Consider the following 20502-nt stretch of genomic DNA (forward strand, 5'->3'; position numbering starts at 1 on the left):
TGGTTTATATGGATGAGGTAACGGATCTTTCTTTTGCATTCCCTGTTTAGAAAACTGCTATAAATATTTTCTATAATAGTCTGTGTACGATTAAACATTGACGAGATATAGTAATATTGCCTTGAGGTATGCTCTTTCATACATTTCTAAGTAAATTGGTATTACTGCTACATTCCATTCCATCAATATTTGAAAAACTGTTATTTCTCAAATGCAATGAGGGCTATTAGAGGCCTCTTTAAAGCATGTGAGTAATGCGAATTAGAATCAATGAGACTGTTTAGCAGTGTTTTGTATTGGCTTGTCCAATTAAAGTTGGTGATCTTCAGTCACATAAAATGAGCAATCAAACACTTCCACATCAACAATTTTTCATTCTGAAACAGCTCTGTTGAATAAGCATACAAGATTGGGTTATATATGTTTAAATTCATTACAAACACATATGCATTTGTGCAAGAAAAAGAAGAAACAAAAGCATACGGAACTACAAATAGAAAGGCAATTATATTAGTATGCTTTTTCTTGCCTCAATGTTTTCAATACAATGCGTGAAAAGTGTGTGCAGGTATTTTTTACCTGTTTTTCTAATGAACCATGTTTGATCTAGATGGACGGTGCATTATTATGGGTAACAATTTAAAGAACCTAAAAACGTTCTCTCTGTCTGTACATAGCTGTATCTATCCATTCATACATTGTAGCCATCATACTCGAATAATCCAATTTGTAAATTAGAAGACTCATATAGTGAAGAGATATTTTGGGATATCATCTTTTTTACTGTATGTTTAAGACTGCGATTTAAATGGGCGTTAATTTTGTACTTAGGCTTGAACTATGATTCAGGCAGTGTAGAATAACAAAACTGATTAAATATTTTAAATGGCACGCACACAAAGTATACGAACTTCTGCTTTTTTGCAACTTAAATGAAAATAAAATAAAAGCTGAAATGATATAAGAATGGCAGGTTTTGCTATTTGTAGCTTCATGGTTAACTTGGAAAAGGTACCCACCCATATTAGAAGGCTGAGATGAAGGAACTTGCTTCTGATTATTTTCCTTTTCAATATATGCAATCAGATGGCAGTATGGATTGAGGTCCTTTTAGTGCGCGCATATAGCTCGAGTTTGTTCCTAGGAAAATCTGGGTTAAAGAATTATTTAAATCATTTATTAAAGATCAAAAGAGTTAAATGTTGTTGATGTGTAATATATGCATGCAGTTGACTGACTGTTAGGTAGTTAATAGTTTAGGATAAAAATGAAGGGCGACACAATTCTTCACAATTTGTTACATTTTGTCTTTACTCATGTGTGTGCCTGCAAGACCATTGATGTTTGTTTTAGTTGTGCGAGCACGGTGAGATATTGTGGTGATTTTGTGGCAGTAATAACATTGTCAACAATGTTGAAGTCAGAAAAATGCTTTGATATTTAGCCGGTCAAACACGAGAGTCAGGAGTACTTGCCTTGTATTTTGATGAGAGATTTTGCATGCTGAGGGGCCTACAGTTTGTTGCATTGGTTGGTACCAAGGTATATTGACTTATATAATACATGATCACTGCAGGTAAGAACTAAATTTCCATGTTATCCTCCTTCAATCAGGATGAAATGTCAGCAGAGCAAGAGAAACTGCAACAAGAACATCTGAATAAGAAGCTAGTTAAAGCGGAAGAACCAGCGGCAGAGCCTCCATCCGTTCTCACAGAGACGCCATCGGTTGTAAAGGCTGAAGGTACCACACTCTCAGGATCTATTATATAGCACACTATCAACCAAATTCAGAAAATCATACGTATTTTTAATCCATGCATATATTTATTTTGACATTTCTCCTATATTTAGACCATTCGCTCTTTATTTAAAATTGAGTGTGATTTCTATCCTCCCCTAATTCCTATGAAAGAAATTGAGGTATATGGGGTTAATTATAGAGAATTATAAATATACATCAGACAGAACGGAAAGCAAAATTAGAATAAAAGACAAAAATATGAAATAAAAGACAAAACTTTGTAGCAATCCGGAATGCCTTTGAAGATAGATGAGAATTAATTATTAGGTCATCATGCGAGAGTGTGTTTGATACACACCATTGCATATAACAACGATTAAGTAGCATCATTTTTTGGTGACGTGTGCTTATTCGTGATGTAAGACCTCTAATGATGCTTATTTGGTCCCCATGGAAAATTGTGCTGAACTAAAATTAAATCTTTTGAAACTCCTTTTATTACTGAAGAATATCGGAGATAGTTCTAACACTCATGAGCTAAAACCAGAAAGAAACGATCCTTTGAGGGACGACTGTTTACCATAGACTCAATAATATTACAGTCTTAAAGCACGCACAGAATATTTGGTGAGACACATGAAAGGCATAATTGACAGATCACAGCGGTCTGCATACAGTTATAGGAAAATTTGATATTAAAACTTTCATTTCTTCAGGGGATACATAGCGTGTAACCTGCCATTTACAATTTTGTAAGGCATGCCAAAACTGTAATCTGAAATTGCTTGGATAAAACCATGATTAAACTAATTAATTAACGTTTCTATTTTCAAGCTAAACCAGCTTATGATGATGAGGACCTTACGAAACGAGAGGCATGGGCCAGCTAGATGAGTGGCGCAATAGATGTAGATCTAAAGGAGTTAACAATTTGAAATGTGTATGTAGTTGCAGATAGGTTGGCGTTGATCTTCTTCGTTACTATTACATAGTATATCTCTTAATATTATATTAAACTGCATTAAATATCATGAATGAAAACACATTAATGAGCCCAACCGCACCGAATTCCTCCAAGTCCATGATATTTATATGTTGAAATAAAGTCGATAATTTTGTCAAAACTTACATGCACCCATTTTAGGTTCATGTGTTCTATGACCCATGAAATGATGTGGGGGAAAATACGAAACAAAGCGGAAGACATTTTGTCATGTACTAACTCATTGCCCTCATGAATCCTTTGCTTAAATCTACAACAGAAGACATTTAAGTCTTTGTTGTGGAAGGTGAAAAGAAATTTTACATATTATTTAGCAATTGCTGCAATTTGTTATTTATACAATGTAAAGAAAGGCACAAAATTACCTGAATTTTACGGTGTTCCTGTATGTCAGTATAACCTTAAAGATACGAATCAAATCATTACAACTGGTAGAAATGAAGCATGATAACATATTTTCCTGTTCAAAAGGCTTTGTTTAAATTCTTGCTGTTGAGATTAAAACCATTTACTTTAGTTACTAACCTTTCTTGTATTTTACCTGGAAAATTTCGAAATGTGATATGCCAGTATTTCAGCATTATATGTATTTTGTAATACCTTGATCCTTCATAATGAAATGTCAGTAGAGATCGCACAACTGTTGTTTGACATATTACTGGCATTCCTTTACATTTTATGTGAGTGTTTAATTATACTATGTAAACATGGTAATGCTAATGGTTTTCAGAACATTATAGTTTTTACGTATTGTACATTTTTGATTGTGATCAGGTGTGTTGTTTGAGGATCATTATGAACATTTGTATTCATATCATTGTGTATAATTGTATGCCTCCAGATATTTGCTTTCCACACAAGATAAAATGTGGACACAAGAGGAGTGGTATTTGCTTTTACTCGCCCACCTATCGTGTTTCATCTCCTGCAGGAATATTATTCATTCCTTTGCTTTTGTTTATCTAACCGTAATGGTGATTAGGGGGTATTTTATTGTTCTGGTGGCGCATTATGTAATAGCAGACGGGTCTATGTTTTTAGCAGTTGGACTGAACTTATAAGTAAGCCTACAGAGCATTAAGTTTTGCTTTTGATAATGAAGTACTGTATGTAAGTATCATGCTTTAATATCATATGTGGCAATAGCTATTGATCGAAGCTCAAATATTCATGAAGGTTATATCAAGAAGCGTTAATGGACTTAACATAGTTGTTGTTTGAAACAATTTCAATTCACTAAATTGGTTTGGATGAGAGTAAATATTAGATAAATCCCTTGACGAGATACAGATTGCATTTTATGTGAAGACAGAAGAGTATCTTCTTTCGGAATAAAAATTGTCGAATGGTTTCAAATTTAAGATTAAGATTTTACTGAAAGTTACCATGCACTATGCAACATAATATCGTTACTGCAGTTAAAACAGCAACAAGATGGATGATCTCATATAAACCATACTAAATAAGGCATAATATCAAAACTAATGAAGATAGAATACTTTACTTTTGCAAATTATTGCCTGAGCTTTACTATCGTTAAGTAAAATCTTAAAATTATTTCAATTGTTTTGTTGGAGACATGTGAATGTTTTAATAACTTATTGTTTTATGTGGTTTAGGAAACATATTTTTTCGGATGTAGATAGTTTATTCCCTTATTAGCATGCCAGATAAGGTTTAGAATTACAAATATGTTTTATCTTTATTCCTTGCTTTGGCATTAGTGCTTTTACGTAAGAGAGAACTTATGTGTATCCATATAAATTATGCATACGTCTGTTTAGCATCACATTAGTATTTGTTTGTTGATTGATTATTAAATTAATACTAACAGGAACGTTTTTCGCTAGTTTTTGAAAACGTCTACTTTTATTTCACTGTCTACCACCCCATACATGTGTCTGTCTATACATACGATTACATCAACCACATCAATTGTTTTTTAAAATCTGTCTGAAATATTAAATTATCTTTCTAGATGTGTGTTTCGGTCCATTTGTTGACAGAATATAACTTGCATAATGTACATTCAAGACAACTGCATATACTACACTTTCATGTGGTACAACAACTATCTGCTAGGTGACAATCATTCTTTTATATATCACCATTTCGACACCTTTAGAGGTTATTGTTGTCAGCACACCATATGTTGCCTATTTCTTGCTTAATTTAGCAACTGAGAATGGGGATTTTATATCCATTGTTGACCGCAATATTTTTTTTGGCACTGAAATATGTTTCCAACATAAACAGAAGATGGTAAGACACAGCGAAGGACATTTTGTTACGTTTGTCACTTAAATTCCATAGTGAATGAGGTTTCATATGAGAAGTTATAAGATGTCTTTAACAGCGCAGCCACCACTACCACAACCACCACAGCAGCATTTAATAAAATACTGTTTATTCTAAGAATTATTATAATTGTCCGCACTCAGAATCTACTATCATGTGATCTGAAAAACGTAGAGACAAACTAAAACGGCTGTCCTTCGCACAGTAAGGAAGCAAAATAGTACTTTATCATTTTTCCATTATTCAATGTTTGTTGTATCGTTCTTGTTAATTGTGGTTGTTTCTTTTTATTCAGACATATATTCAAGACAGATACAACATCGCATGACAAATCATGAAACATGATAGTTTTAATTTGGTTATTTATTGTTTCATATGCTTAAACAATGAGAGATAAGATGTGCTTTTCAAACTGCGGTGTCATCGACTGAGTAGTTGAAGATTTGCTTATAGGTTTTTGTAAATCACATGTCATCAACGTCAGCTATTGCATTCAATCGAGTTTAAGCATAAATCAAGTTGTATGAATCTTAAATTTGTTTAAAACTTTATGATAATATTGATATGGGTCTCAGGTTTATTATCTGATATAATGGGTGTTTCTGTCATGCTTGTCTGTCTAGATGAAGAATAAGGCTTGCTTCGTCATTGTTAACAAGTTCGAGTTTTATGAAAGTCACATATCTTTAACATTTGCTGCTGCATTCAACTGTAATTTTGGAATATTATTAAATCAAAGTTTTATATCCAGATATGCTAGGAGTTCATGTTTTGATAGTCTCAGGACCCTCAGTAGAAGGTGTGTCTCATCATTAAAAGAAAAAGGAATTTAAGTTTTTGCAATAAATGTTTGACATTGTAAAGTCATATATCTTTACAATCAGTTGACATATTCAAAAGGTAACTTGATATTGTTTTACTATATGTCTAAGGGCAATAGTAGCTTTTTATGTGAGAGTTGCTACCTTGCCTGTTTCGCCTACGTACACAGAAAAAATACTTGTTGCATGACGATCAGCAATGTCAAGGTTTCATGTGAAAGGGTATAAAGCCATGAAATTATAATTTACGCTTAGCAAAAAAACCATATAACCTGCATCTGAGGTGCACCTTTGATCCATCAACAACACCTTGTTTGCAATCAAGAATCTTTTTCTCAAGCTTAGTTTGATCAATCCAATCAGCTGAAGGTTTATAGATAAATTCAAGTTATTACACATAAATATATGCTTCTAGCGTTTGTGCCTATGACAGAGGTGGACAACCTGTCTTGTATATGCAAACATTAGATTGAAAATTTAAGGTGCCTGCGATGAAATTGACAATGCATTGTCGCCATTGATTTGTAAATGTGTCTTTACAGATTTGTTCGTATTTCCTTTCCACAAAGTAGCAAAATAAAGTAATGGCGGTATGTGTCGCTCTCCAAATAAAGGACAATGGAATAATAAATCATATTGTAGTTGTATTTTAATGATATTAAAAGATAATTAGGTCAACAGCGTGACACATGCAGGTGCAAACAATCAATTTATGATTGATCTGAGGGTTTCTGAAAACATTCCCGTGTACTTCCTAAATAATATTGCATGGTTTTTGTGACAGACGTCTTTCTTTTTCTAGCTAAAACTCTGTTCACAATCAAAAAAGTCCCACAAGATATCAAACAAGCACACCTTTAACTAGCAACCTTCTACTGAGACCCAAACGTGGGCTTACGTTTTAATGCTTTTACGTGACCGAAAAAAATATTTTAGTCCATAGTACCAGGGTTTTTCATAGAAATGGGCAATCTGGGATTGTTTTAGGTGGTAAGATATTTTAAATAGCTAGTATCTGAAAGTCACATATTTGTTTGCACAGGGCAAAGTTTGCTCAAAATTGGCACTTGATGAGTTTCATTAATGGCGACATCTGCACATATTAATTAAATGATTTGGCACCTGATTGGTCCAGACAACACTATCATTACTATTCAAAAGCTCCATTACTGATCATATACTGATCAATATTGATATTAAAACTTGCCTATTTAAGATTGCACCCTTGATTAGTTTTTCAAACATTGAGGAAAAACTGAGTTGTCGAATTCAGTTTTCTCACATTTTTTTTTAATGTGCCTGCAATGATATGTACACAACGGGAAAGATAATGAAATAAACAAACCAAATGAGTCCATTGTTGAATGTGAACAGGTACAATATATGCTTTAAGGTATGTAAAGCAACCAAGTTTGGACAACATTTGCTACAGATGAGCTGGACATGGGCCGATATGGTGGAAGTCCAATGATCTCTTTCACATGATGTTTACCATGTGCGAAACTTATTTGATCATTGTCGACCTCTATATGTATTTTAGGACAAATTTCGCAACTGAAGATTACTTTCTCCATTCAGACGGTCATACATTAGAATCTGTTGTAATATCAAATATTCACTTTTTATGCTTTGTCTAGATTCATTATAACTTAGGAATGAGTTCTGGCTATTAACGTTTGCTTTTATATGATGAAAACTGAAATCAGTGAAATAATAATGTAGAGACAAACAGTTATGCATACAATTATATATTTTTAAGGCATATACATGTGTACAATATATTAATTCTTTAATTATTAGTTTATGCAATTTTATACAATGCCTTGTTATTAAGGCCATTGGGATACCACTTGTCAACCTGTGAATCCAGTAACTTTCTTTAATAAGTCAATTCATTTGTTCATGCACAATATCGCTCGGCATGTAGGAAACTTCATGTAAAGAATGATTCATTATATTAAAATGTATTGAAACATTAGGGCAAAACTGAGGATCCAAATAGTCCAGTAAAGTAGACAGAAAAGATAGAGAGAAAATGAAATAACGTTGTAAAGCTTTTAAATAAAATGTAAAAACTATCGCAATTTCAAAATCAATTTTAAAACAAAATTCAAATCCGCTTCATTAGCATAATATATCAAGTAACGAAGGGCCGGGATTAGAGGTGTTTATGCTCTTAATGTAATTAGTTTCGTTCTGAAATAAAATACATGAACGTATTTATAGGGTTAATAACGTTAAGACCCGACTTCTAATGATATAGGACAGCATCATTTTGCTACTGATGGAAACTACCTTACTGAGCGACAGAAAACACATCCATAGCGATCATTTAATCATATTAAAACAATTTCATCTTGTTTAGCGATTTCACCTAGAAAACATGTAGATGTTCTAATGTTAACCAAAGACTTCTTTGAATAAAAATTATAAACACGTCATGACATCTTAGTCTTGCAGTCTCACTTTATCGAATTGGGTGGATACAAAATGTCTTCTCATAATGTCCATAATATCATCTTCGATTGGACGTAATTCCATAGAAAAGAAATCAAAACATGCCATGATATGAAAGTTGGGGAAGAAGACGGTTGAGTTTGTCCATGTCGATGGCATAAGCTCGAGCGTTTTTTCGGTTTTGAAGAGAAATATCATCTTTACCACAAATAACTGGATTTCAGCACGCATTTTACAGACTGTGGGTCAGAACATAAGTTTCCATGTCTTCATTTTATTTCTCACTGGTAATGTAAAGTAATGATTATTACTTCACCTTGTCTTTGAGACAGAATAACGGGAAGTATCAGCATCCTACTATAAGAGAACTCCGATGAGATACGTCTCAAAGGAGGTCGTCGTTTCTTTACACCACTGTTTCGAAAACATATCTTTATAGATTTGGGCCCGTGCATCTTCCAGCTAGTTTTCCGATTTCGCTTCTTGACTCTTCATTTAGCTGTGTTTAAGGTATTCAATTTTGGCAACCGTACCAATATGTTCAGTTGTCAGTAGTGTGGAGCTTTCAGGCAATTGGTGAGCAAGACAGATGATTAAGAGCTCCCATATTTCTGGCTATCGCGACGCTTCTGTTACTTTCTTTTCTTCGTCTCCTCTAATCCTTTGAAGCTGTGTCTGTGAACCATTTATTTCCTATTCCTAATAACCATCTATATTTATGGATTCGTGTTCCATTTTCTTTTAATAATCCAAGATAGGAGTCCGAGACTATTAATGGCAAGGGTATTGTCTAATTATGCATACAAGATGAAGTTCAATGTTCTCGGGGGCTATTGCAACTTAAATTCCACACGGAGTTTTTCTGCTATTATTGGGTGGAAAAATCGCTGGACATTGCTTTGGTCTGGAGTGAAATATAATCCCCACAAGCAATAGATTGCATAGTTGTCACACAATATACCGTATGTCATGTTGATTACCAGTTGTCACATGGCTTCAAACAGAGCCAAATAATGTTTCAAGTAATATTTATGGCACAATTAGGTTTCAGAGGACTAGTGAAGAACTTCTGGCCTTCTAGAGTGACTTCTACATAGGAAAGGTTTTAGTGATGGAAATGGAAATGGGTTTGATCAGTCTAGGACAGCATTGTTGACAATACCAGCAAAGAAACGTTAAGAAGCGGTCTCTTTATATCACGATAAGATTTTAAAGGCAGTAGTGAATGTTTTGACTCCTACTCATCGTATGGGATACTTGGTTGCGCTTCTGATGAGAGTCGGATTGATGTCGTTTCCAGCTTTAGCTAACGATTCGAGACGACGCACGTTGATTTCGGGATCTTTGATGCTGAATTTATACTTGTTACCATGGGCAACAAAATAGAAAACGGCGTCGCTTCTATTCAGTTTAGTATGTACATCTATGCCATTCAATAAATAAATTTTCTTGAACCTTATGTCCCTGTACAAACGATCCATCATTTCAAATTACGTCTTTGCTTGTTTTCCTTTTGCCGGTAGTTAAATCCTAAATTATGATCTGCAATATCCTCAGCAATCAAAGCTGTGTCGTTGAATGTGTCCAATATGTCAGGTGTTCACTTCTGAAGGATATATGTGTATGTCGTATCTTCTTTTCTCTTAGTCAGGAATTTCTATATTTAAGCAGGGTAAGAGAATGTGTCAATGCTGCTGCTGAGTTAGTTGTTTAGGCACAAAGCGAACAAATGTATGAAATTGTTGACGGGAGCCACTAAGGCTTGGATTCGTTTCACTACTTTTAATTTTCAAATACAAGCGACTTGAATTAGGATTGATATGATCTTCAGTTGTCAATTAATGTCAAACCCGACGGAAGATGATATTATCGGAGATGATGCGAGATGGAATGTTGCACAATGAGATTATTGGTTTCACATCACGGTAGAGGATATGTCAACAGATCTAGTTCTATCTTGGAGTATTCGGAAAAATCGCAGTTCATTATTGTTAGAAACCAAGCAGTTTAACACGTACGTCCAAGAGGTCCCAGGGGATTTTGCCAAAATGTGTGTCAATGTCTTGATTTTTTTGTATTCGTTATTATTCATTCGATATTAACACACACACACACACACACACAGACACACAGACACACAGACACACACACACACATACATTTCTGTCGTATAGTGGTGGTGTGCTTTTGATCTTGCGTTTACTTTTTATTTCATTTAAAAACAATTTATTTGGCAAAGATAAGTATTATTTATTTTCCTTGTAACCGTTGAGTTTGGAAGAAAATTCATCATCGACTTTTCAATACCAGCTTCACCTGCCTTAAACCTCTTTAACAACAGAATCCCATTGTTTTTATGGTGACCGTTGCTGCCACTGCTGACCTATCAGTGATAGTCGATATAATCGATGGCATGGAAGGTTTGTAATCCACTGGAAGTGTTGATCTTTTTCTCTTCAGTTTCATCAACGATGATTTATACATTGCTCTAAGTTGTTTAGCTCAGTCAGATTGATTGACTGATTGATTAATTGATTGTGTTTTAACGGCGCATCGGCACTGTTAGGCTATTTAGCACCAAACAAAATGTTATATGTATAATCTTTCAAAAATTATAAAAAGTCTCATATCGACCAGCGATATCAAAACCAAATAGTTGAAATTAAAGCGATAAGATGGTAACGGTGAAAAATAAAGCTTTCCGATTAACGGGGGATGTAAATGGTATATGTTAATGAAGAATGATTATAAGGTATTAAAAAAGGGACGGTATATATATATTACATAAAACTGCACAAGGTGATAGCATAATAGTTACAGTTTAGAGTAAATATTCACTGGTTTCAGGAACACTATAATACAAGTGATGTTTATTGTATCAAAAAGTTCCTTCATGTCATGCACATTGTAACACTAATCGCGCGTAGGTTGCAGGTCAAAACACTCTATCATAAAGCGCTTAACAGTGAATGGTTCATTGCAAGAAATGCACTCTGGTGGGTCTTCACCTTTTAGTATGTGGGAGTTGGTGATATAAGTATGACCAATTCAGATTCTTGCAATGACTATCTCCTCGATACGCATGGTTCTGTAGCAAGGAGTCAATTCTCCTAGAGTTGGCTTGATTGCATGAAGTTTGTTATCCACGGCATCATTCCATGATGCCTGCCACTTCTGACGTAAGGACTTTCTGACACTAGGTTTAAAATCAGTATACGGTATTTTAAAATCAGATGGTTCTTGAGTAAGGGCCATTTTAGCAGCGCGATCCGCATTTTCGTTACCGTTAATACCAATATAGCTAGGTAACCAACAGTAAATGTTGCACAGCAAGGTCAATTTGTCTGATTTCGGCTGAAAAAATTGATGTTCCATTTGCTAAGCGAACTTGCGTTGTGTGATTTCCACACACAAAGCCTGCAGCAGCCTTTTCCTCATCCTTTGATCCGTCGGTGTAAATTCTTGTGTAGTTTTTAAATTCGGTGAGGACTTCATGGTAAGAGTTGTGGAAGACAGAAGGGTTTGTCTCGGATTTTTTTCCATCCTGTAGCGTAAAAAGTACTTTTGTTTGTTTCAGTTGCCAGGGTGGTGTTTCGGAGATGGACGTTTTCTGAATTTTAGAAAGATCTATTTTTGTACTGTCAAGGCTGAATGATATTCTAATGCCAAAAGGAAGGTATGGCGTTTGGTTTATTTTCGTATAATGTTTTGTGTTTGGGTTGAAAAACAGCCGAAAAAGCAGGATTCAGAGGGTTTGATTTTAATTTGAGAGCATACTGTGTGGAAAGCATTTCTCTACGATGTGATAACGGTGGTTGGTTCGCTTCAGCTAGTAGGCTTTCACACGGGGATGTTTTAAATGCTCCCAGAGCCAGTCTTATTCCCTGATTATGAATTGGATCAAGCATTTTAATATATGACTTTCTGGCTGAACCATACACAACGCGACCATAGTCCAATTTGGAGCGAATATACGTTCTATATAAATTCAGGATGACTTTTCTATCAGCACCCCAGTCAGTGTGCGCTACTACTTTAAGTAGGTTAAGTGCTTTTATTTCCTCAACAACTGGAATAGGTGTTCCGTGTAGCGTGAGTTTAGATTCATCGTGGTGTCGTTGTAACTGACAGAAATGCATACATACCGTTTTGGATTTGGAGAATTTGAAGCCGTTCGTACTAGCCGAATTTTGAATCTTGTTTATATTTTGCTGTAGTTGTCTTTTAATTGTATGCATGTGCTTTGATCGATAACATATTAGAAAATCATCAACATATAGCGAGCAATCCACACCGGGAGTCAAACACTTGGTGATGCTATTGATTTTGATATTGAAAGCGTCACAGATAAAATACTGCCCTGGGGCACACCCATCTCTTGCTCGTGCAGATCTGAGAGAGTAGAGCCCACTCGCACCTTGAATTCTCTGTCTGAGAGAAAGTTGGATATGAAAGAGGGCAGACGGCCTTTTAGACCCAGATCGTGCAGGTCATTTAGTACTGATCATTCGTTCCATTGTTTTGCACACGCAGCTTGTGAGTGCAATAGGTCGATAATTGGTAGGATCTTCGCTATCTTTACCTGGTGTGGGAACTGGTATTACTGTTGCTTCTATCCAAATCTTAGGTAGATTATCAGTAATCCATAAATTATTGAAGAATTTCAAAAGAGATGTTAATGATGATTCTGGAAGGTGTTTTAAAAACTGGGAATGTATTTCGTCAGGCCTAGCGGATGTATCATGGGCATTGTCTAAAGCCTCCATAAGCTCTGATAGTGAGAACAGTTGGTTATAACTTTCCGAGTTGTTGGATGTGAATTTTAAACGTGACTTTTTTTTTTGAGTTTTTAATTTTGGAAGGCTTCTGAATAATTAGATGATGATGAATTTTTAGAGAATGTGTCAACGAGAACATTTGCTATGTCACTTTTTGAACTAAAATTGTTGTTGTTCAGTTTCAGATGTCGGAGAGAATTGTGTTTTCTCTTTCCGTTTATTTTGCGGATCGTGTCCCAAACTTTCTTAATAGAGGAACCAGAGTTTAAAGAAGAAATATATTTCTTCCATGATGCTCGTTTACTTTCTTTGATTGTGCGGTAAGCTTTGGCCAAGAGAATACGATATTTACTTAAATTTTCGGGCGTCGGACGATTGTTAAATTTTTTCAATGCTCTCGGCGTTGTCTAGTGGCTTCCTTGCATACCTTATTGAACCAAGGTTTTGGGGTTCTTTTACAGTTTGGTGAGGACTTGGGGATAGATTCTTCTGCAATCTCGGTTAAAATAGATGTAAAATGCTGAATAGGGTCATTGACATTGAAAACTGTATCCTCATTCAGCCTAGTTTTACAGAGTGTTTCAAACTTAGCCAAGTCGGCCTTCTTTATCTTCTATTGTGGAATTACGTCATCAATTGTAGAGTTAATATTTTCAAGGAATATTGGAAAGTGATCACCACTGTGAAGGTCATCAGCGACCTTCCATTCATAGTCCAAAAGCAGTGAAGGAGAACATATTGTCAATTCCTGGGTGTAAATATGTCAGTGATTTGGTGTTATATAGACATAAATCGTGTCTGGAAATGAAGTCTTCTATTTTGTGGCCTCTGTCACTTATGTGATTTGATCCTCATAAAATGTTATGGGCATTAAAATCCCCGAATATAACAAAGGGTGCGGAGAGTTCTTTAACAAGATTGTCTAATTCGTTTGGTACTAGGTTGGTGTTTGGTGGTATGTAAATAGAACAAAAGGTAATCACTCGATTTAGAGTGACGCCTACTGCAATGGCTTGTAAATTTGTGTTTAAAGGGATGACGCTATGAGTGGCTCTGTTGTTCACAAAAACAGAGACTCCTCCTGAGGCCCTTTCAACATTTCGAGAGTAGGTGTTAAACAGGGAGTAGTTTGTAAGTGTGATGTTATCCGTATATTTCAAAAACGTTTCCCGAAGACATAGTACTGCAGGATCATGTTCGTTTAAAAGCAGAAGAATATCATGGTAGTTGGCTTTAAGTCCTCTACAGTTCCATTGTATTGTGGTGTTCTTCATTACAAGTTTATATTGAAGATTCTGGAGCTAGGTTAGACCTTTCGCGCAGGCAATCTGTTTGGTTATTTACCTGGAGGAAGTACGGGGGTGTATTTTTTGTTGTTAGGTCTAGAGCCACCCTGAGGACATGGAGCAGTTTCTTCTGCATTCATATCCTCAAAGTCTTCAAACCTATTGTGCAGCTTTATGGTGTCATCAGACCCCTTTTGCTGCCTATTTGTTTGCGACATTTTTTACTGTTTGGTGATCATGGTGGTGGAGTATTGTTGAATGTTGTTTGAGTAGATATTGAGTTTTTCGGGAGTTTGTAATGCGGAATGTTCGATCTGGAAGGGGATTCAGGTGGGTTTGTTTGGGTTTATGCGTCTTTCGTTGCTTTTTGGTTGCTTTTCACTACAGTCGAGAAGGACGGGCCGGGGAGGGATGTTCTAGCTTGTACATGCTTCCTGGCCTCTGGATAGGGGATGTTGGTTGTCTATTTAATCCTCTGTATTTCCTTCTCCTGTTTCCATGTGTCGCATTCCTTTGAATTAGCATGGTGTTCCTGTCCGCAGTTGACATAATGCGGAGTGGCTTTGCACTCGGATTTCCGATGAGAAGGGTCTCCACATCGGCTAATATGTGACTTCTGGAACATCGGTTTTCATGATGACCGTATTCTTGACATTTGTAGCATCGGAGGCGATTTGTTATGTATGTCTCAACCTTAACTTGTAGGAACCCAACTTTGACAACTTTAGCTACTGTTGGTTTGTTGAATGTAAGTTTAATGGTGTTGGTGTCCTGGAGATTGTTGTTTCGTTTGATACAAATCCTACGAACTGCAGTGACACCTTCATTTTTCATCCCCCTCGACGATTTCTTTGTCGCTGACTCCAGCTAAGTCACGGCAACGAATGACGCCTTTTGATGTATTAAGTGATGTGTGTGCGAAACAAGTTACTGGAATGTCATGAAAGGTTTTAATTTTTTGCATGTTCTCAGTATGTGCTTTACATTAGCACTCCACAAGCAGAACACCTGATTTAAACTTTTTAACGCTTTTGGGTTTGCCGACTAATCCGAGTATAGTCTTTTCGACTATAAATGGCAATAGTGCGGCTAGGGATTTTGTGTCATCGTTTGATTGGATGACCATGAAGCGAGGAAAGGATTCCACACTACATGGTTCATCATCTGAGTCAGTTCCAGTTTTTGTACGTTTGTTTCGATTTTTTTGATTTTCCATGATGGTGTATTAAAAAATTCAGCACCCGTGCTCCCCGCCCACCATGGAGCCCAAACAAGGGGACACTTTTAAAGTGCCAGTGATGCACAGATGCCATACACAGTTGAGTCAATTACCTTTGATTGACCCGTGAAATCACCACCTTCTAGGGTCGGTAAAATTACCTGCCAATTGACCCGTTAAGCCACCGCCTTCTAGGAAGTCTTCTAAGACTTGGGAAAGGGAAAGATAAAGGAATAGACTATAGGGGCAACGGTGGTATCAAGAGAGATACAAGGAGAAATATAAAGACTTTCTAGGGCTCGGCGTGACCAGCTGATTTGTCGAGACTGGGCTTATCCCGACCACCCTCCTGGAAGAAGCCGAGACCAAAGTAGAGTATTGCATGGAAAGCCTCTGCTCAACTACCAGGATCCTTTCCTCCCCCGACACGGGACGCAACCCACGGCAAACAGGTTGCCTCTACTTAGTCGCCTTTTACGACACGTAGCGAGGCACGTCGGGCCAATTCTACAACCCCGGTCCCGCAGGGGGAGTTTAGCTCAGTCAGAATGTGAGGTAACACACTGGCAGTTCTGTATTCTTTTTTTACTGCTTCAACATTTTCTATTAAAGTAGAAACGTTATGCAGCTGCTAATTCTACCGTTGCATGGTGCAATTAGGAAATGATGGCATTTATCTCAAATATTGATTTATGACGTTGCCTTTCAATTTAATTCCAGACAATACCCTCTTATACTATTATTTTTGTTGCATCAGAAGGTTTTGCGATATTAGTGCTATTGCTTTGTAAACTGTTATTTTGCCTTTTTGCTAGATAGTTTAAGCAGAAGTATACTGCCGCAGAATGGCTCTTTAATTGAGAATGGTCTATATAATTCTAAACCACTTAGTTTATTTCGCTACAATTTACAGTTGCAATAAAGGAACCAACTGTGTTAGTTTTGAGAACACTGAAATGGAAGAGGAACCATAAATAAGTCCTTTGTTCAGCAGGCAGTATAAGCCGATATTATATTTGTCGAATATCATGAAATATTTACCATAGAGAGATTGCACCTTCCGTGAAATGATTATTCAGTCCGTAATAAGAAACGTAATGAAGGGGTTACATGACTGCTGCACAATATGTCATGGCTACCACACACTTTGTAATGGAACTATAGTATGCATCAATATAAACACGATATATGAACTGTAATGATATATTATATAAAGGATGTTACCTACCAAGTCTATATGTATCTATATGAGGTTGCATTGATACTAAGGATAATTCTTTCATGTACAACTAATTCGTAGTAAACAGCCACGTTCTGCAACAAAACAAGAAACGATGGGATCTTTAATTTATCAGACTGGTAATGTAATAGCAACAAGGTCATTATATTATAAAAGGACCCTAATGAAAGGCACGAATAAATGATTTTTCTACGAAAAGTTTTATTCAAACTTTGAAGTAACCATGATAGATGAATAATGACGATGGTGATTATATATATAGCTGGTGCTATAGCAATTCCAGGTATGGATTTTGAGCTTTTTGTATATATTTATTTTGAATATATGACGGGTAAGAGTATTATCAAGAAATGTGCTGGTGTAATAACAGGAATATATCTACAATCTATTAGTAAATTGTGTCGTGCTTCAGAATTGTTCATTATGATTGGTAGAGCGGTAAATGTGTGTGTGTGTGTGTGTGTGTGTGTGTGTGTAATTTGGATTTTTAACGTAGCAATTTTTCATCATATGGCTTCGATGTCTGCAGCGTGGTAGTTTATAGTGATTTCTAGCATTGGGCGTCATGCCGCAGACATGTTGCATGATATCATACCAAGTCACAGTATTATAACAGCAGGCCGACCAGTCATAACACTAACCTCTTAGAGCTGAGCGCCTAGCGAGGCAGATGTTAGTACCATTTGGTATGACTCGGCCTGGGTTTGAACCTGCGATCTCCCGCATCCGAGGCGGATGCTCTAACCACTGGGTCACCAGAACGGTCCAAAGCGGTAAATTTGGCGTAATCATATTAATCGTCCAAATAATTGCTGAAAATACGTTTACGAGAAAAGATTTATCCATCAGCTTTTACGAGACTGATTGTCTCATAAACTCTTGGTCAAGCTGTTTCCATGTCCCGAGAGAGAGAGAGAGAGAGAGAGAGAGAGAGAGAAAGGAAGAAGTTCAAAACCTCTTGAAAGAGGTGTCACTTGACAACGAAGATATGGCTACATCTGGGGGAATTTGGCAAGCGGAGGTACTGGAACGACTGTAAAGACAGAAGTCTCTTTGAGTTTCTGACGAACGAACTCGCATGTTCGTGGATTGACGTTCTTTATATCAGTTTCTTAGGACAGGTCCAAATATGGACATACGTCTAGTTCTTGTGTGCGCCAGCATCTCAAAGTGAGGCTTCATAGTTTCTTACAAACTATCGTCTGGGTCTATGTACGTCATTAGACAGACAATTCTACCACGTCAGTGCGTGGAGCTTATAGCTTCGTCAGGAATTTTAGGCTTCCGCAATGCAGTAACTTACACAACTTTGCGAGTGTAGTTTTTGCTGACTTATGACACAAGGGAAATGTATAAAGAGTTTCTTTGCTCATAAGGGCGGAATCTTTATTAAATAGTAATTGTAATACCGAAATAAATGGATTTAATCTCAATATATTTTAATAGAAAATTACTTTCAATATAATTTAATAAAAAATTACTTATAATACAATTTAGAGAAAATTTCAATCTTATTACTTTTACTAAAAAATTCTGTCCTAACATATGTGTCATAAGAACTGATCTGGTTGTTTTCCTAGCTTTTCATCGCTTATTTAATAAATGCTATGGGGGTCAATGTCGAGTCCTAACTTCAGGAGTTTTACAGTGAATGTATGAACACAAAATATCCTCATTACGGACAATACCTCTCAAGGCCTCATAAGGGTGCATTTAGAAATATGACATACAGTGTTTGTTTGATCTTCTGGAGAGAGAGAGAGAGAGAGAGAGTTCTGCCTATACCAATATATGTGATTTAGCTTTTGTAATTTGTATTTCTTTACTTATATGGTATTTTACTAATGCGTTATAACTTTATTGATGTTTTACAATTTAGATATTTGGAGAAATATAAAACATCTTCTAAATGTGCTAGGGGATATAGATTATCCAAAGTGAAATTCAGTGGCTCTGTAATGAATATATTTTGCTGCACTATCGAACAGATAGCAAAACTGTTCTAAACTGATTCGATCCGTTTTAACATCTTTCTAAAATAAGACAGCTTTGCATACCCTGATTAGGGAACAATCCTTTTCAATTTTCATCACATAAATATAATCATTCATGTCCATACCAAGGAAAGTAAATCGAGATTTAACAAAACGTGTCATAATTCTACAACGCTGAGAAGAATTATTCTTTATTTGAGAAGAATAATAGACAATTTCTGGCGATATGATTTGTCATATTATTCCATGGAGAAAAATTTTCTGAAAGATTAATTCAATGAATTTCGAAAGTGTATCACGGCAAAGCCATTTTTATAACAGTGATAAAGAGACCAAATGTTCCTGACTTTGTTGTGTATATTTTTATTATTGCTGATTTACATGTAATGTTGACCGAAGGGAACGAAACGTCGCAGATCTTAGGTTATGTGTACGTTATATGATGCACTGGATTATTCCAGACACACAATATTAAAACAAGACACCATTTTGTGGTAATGTAATCACTTATCTATTTAGAATCAATAACATAATCATCATTGTTAGATTAAACGCAAGATAATTAATCATATCGAGAAAATATTCGTCTTATCTCCTTGATAATCAAGCTACCCAGTATTATGCTAATATATATTAATTTTCCCTTACATAGATTGTATCATATCAACCTCCCGAATAAAAACAAAACATAAAACCCAATTAACCGGAAATATTTATCTCAGGTATAGGTATTTTTAGCACTGAATTTACATTTAGTGCGACCAAACAACATTGTGCTAGATTTTGGTGTTCAAAATAAATCGAAAAACAATGAATTGGAGCTTTGAATTGGAAAAGTTTCTAATAAAGAGCCAGTACGTTCTTTAATTATTCCACAATATATAGCATGGATAGGGATACCGCACTTATCAGGCATCTATATATCAGCTATGCATTAAACTTTTCTGATGAAATCAATTACATGTTCTCACCGCCCCCGCCCCCCTCCCGTCCCTCACAACAATATTTAAACAAAATCACTCGACACATCAAAATAAACTATAACATTGTCACTATACATCTAAGTCCGATTAGCCCCCTTAAACTTCACTTAAAACAAATCATGCACTATTAAGCGATAGTACAGACAATGAATACTAAAATATTTAATTTAAATTTCACTATAAGAAGTTCATTATTTAGTTGAATAAAGAACATTGGTGATAATTAAACAACAGACATTAGATTAGCGCTTTGTCCCACTAATACGGTACTAAAGTACAACCAAATCACTTCCTAATCGAACCCTGTAATGCAGTGAGTCTGCCACGCTTCATGAAGCTAAAGATATTTCATTCATAATCCAGGTTAAATTTGGACATGACTAAATAACATGCTTTCAGGTTCAGTTTATAGTGGCAATAACAAACGCCATTTTGGTCGGATAATTATTCGCACGACAAAAATGGTTTCCTTGCATGGGACAAATGAATCTGTAAGTGTGTATTGAGTAATGATATTTTGTAACTAATTACAGCATGCAGTTCATAATGTTCCTTTTCATATCGTTATTATACTGTATTCGATCGGTGATATATATTATGTGCAAATACGGACCATTTAATATGAATATTCTTATGTCGTATTTTAGATAACATAGTTGAAGATACCTACTATCGATCT

The 20502-nt window shown here is 35.8% G+C and overlaps 1 protein-coding gene across 3 annotated transcripts in view; it reads left to right on the forward strand.

Moving 5' to 3' along the window:
• Positions 1-1614: 1614 nt before the first annotated feature.
• The window catches only part of LOC149782772 (charged multivesicular body protein 4c-like), a 98694-nt gene continuing 79806 nt past the window's right edge, over positions 1615-20502 (forward strand). For 2 of the 3 annotated variants that reach the window (XR_016414457.1, XM_089934268.1), the window contains exon 1: positions 20173-20314. The gene's annotated coding sequence lies outside the window, so the exon portion shown is untranslated. Of the gene's footprint in view, positions 1745-2578; positions 3858-20172; positions 20315-20502 lie in introns of those variants that run through there. The other variant, XM_089934270.1, reaches the window with a different exon arrangement.

This window comes from Sinohyriopsis cumingii, chromosome 15 (assembly GCF_028554795.1).
Source record: "Sinohyriopsis cumingii isolate HCF-2022 chromosome 15, ASM2855479v2, whole genome shotgun sequence".
Lineage (NCBI taxonomy): Eukaryota > Metazoa > Mollusca > Bivalvia > Unionida > Unionidae > Sinohyriopsis > Sinohyriopsis cumingii.